Genomic DNA, 1478 nt, shown 5'->3' with positions numbered 1-1478 from the left:
TGAGTTCTTCTTCTTACTAGAGTGCTGCGAGAACGAGTCCTAAAACCCAGAAATGACTTAGCATTTCTCTTCGCACTTCCGGTTCCCTCGTCTCAAAGAAATAAGAAATATGTTCTGGGTTAACGCACGCTTAAAGGTGCCCTGCAACGCCATGTTGGTGATGTCGCTTCTTGTTGACGTTCTATGTATTGTCAAACCGAACGGAGACATTGCTGGGCACATTTAAAGGTCACTGTCAGTTTATCGGCGGTGACGTTGAAGTCGTTGCGACCGTGGTGTAGTGTGTCTATGGCCTAACGTTAGCCTTTTACTTCTGGCGAATGCATTTACGCTTCTAAAAATAATATAAGTGGAGTTCATGCTGAACAAAAATTCAAGTGTTATAAATCTTTGTTTATCACAGACCTAATTTTCTGCATTAATCCAAAATCCAACGGAGAAACCCACCCGCTTTTTGTCGAGGGAACCAGGGCGATGCTAATTTGGCTGGACAACAACATCACATCATCAGCAAACAAAGATCCATCCCCCCTTTAGACCTCCACAGCATTCCAGCTGCAGTACAGTAGTACAACAGTGTTACTTCCCAAGCTAAAGAGCAGATCATATCTAATTATTATTTGGTGAGGTTACAGGGTTATGCATAACAAAAACCCTTATTCAGGGATTATGTTTTCAACAACTCAGCCGTAGACGATTAAAAAGTCCTCTGGTGAAGCTGGAGAAAGTTTCCAATCGACTCTATACTAGAATAAAAAAAACTCGACAGTTGCAGTGACTGTAAGTGAGGGCTGTAGAAGATTAGCAAATGCATATTGTCAAGTGATCGCTCCCTCCCCAAACACGTGTTGACAGTTGTACAATTGAGGAAAAAAGTCATAACACTGAAATGACAGAAAAGGATGCTTTGAGCTTCGGCGTGATGGAGGCGAAAATTACAACTCTACAACAATAAGCTTGTTTTTTTTTTTCCCCAGCTGTTGTTTTGTGGACGCAAAGCACATTCAGAAAGAAAAAAAAAATCACTCAGATGAAACTTCAGCAGCTTCTCTGTCAACTTCCCAACAGAAACCCCGAACATGGCTTGGATTTCTAACAATTACAAGTATGTACAATCACTAATGAGTGGAGTGGATTTAGCCATCCACAGCAGCGTTCAACCTACTGTCCTGGGATCTCAGAGTATCACTCGGTTTGCAAAAAGCTGTAAAAAAAATAATAATAAAAGGGAGCAGAAAGCCTGGCGTTGTGTGTCTGTCTGTGTTATTGTCTGAATGTGTGAAAATGTGCAGTGTGTGTTTGTGGGTCTTTGCCTGTGTGCTTTTGCCAGCGGCGATGTGTGAGCGATCAGTATGAGCTACAGTCGAGACGCTTCGAGGGCAGATGTTCTAACTTCTCTGATGTCTCAGGTTATTGGTGTAAGCTAAATATCCAGGTGGACCTTTAAAAAAAATGGTATATATATATATATATATATA

At 41.4% G+C, this 1478-nt stretch overlaps 1 protein-coding gene across 4 annotated transcripts in view; it reads right to left on the bottom strand.

Annotated features, from left to right (window-relative positions):
• Nucleotides 1-1478, bottom strand: part of gfra1a (gdnf family receptor alpha 1a) — a 118036-nt gene that overhangs the window by 1466 nt on the left and 115092 nt on the right. For all 4 annotated transcript variants that reach the window (XM_032542165.1, XM_032542164.1, XM_032542163.1 and 1 more), the window contains one exon: nt 1-1478. This exon is cut by the window's left edge and continues 1466 nt beyond it; it is cut by the window's right edge and continues 747 nt beyond it. The gene's annotated coding sequence lies outside the window, so the exon portion shown is untranslated.

The sequence above is a fragment of the Etheostoma spectabile genome, chromosome 17 (assembly GCF_008692095.1).
Source record: "Etheostoma spectabile isolate EspeVRDwgs_2016 chromosome 17, UIUC_Espe_1.0, whole genome shotgun sequence".
In the NCBI taxonomy this organism is placed as follows: domain Eukaryota; kingdom Metazoa; phylum Chordata; class Actinopteri; order Perciformes; family Percidae; genus Etheostoma; species Etheostoma spectabile.
This window is presented reverse-complemented; position numbering and strand designations above follow the sequence as displayed.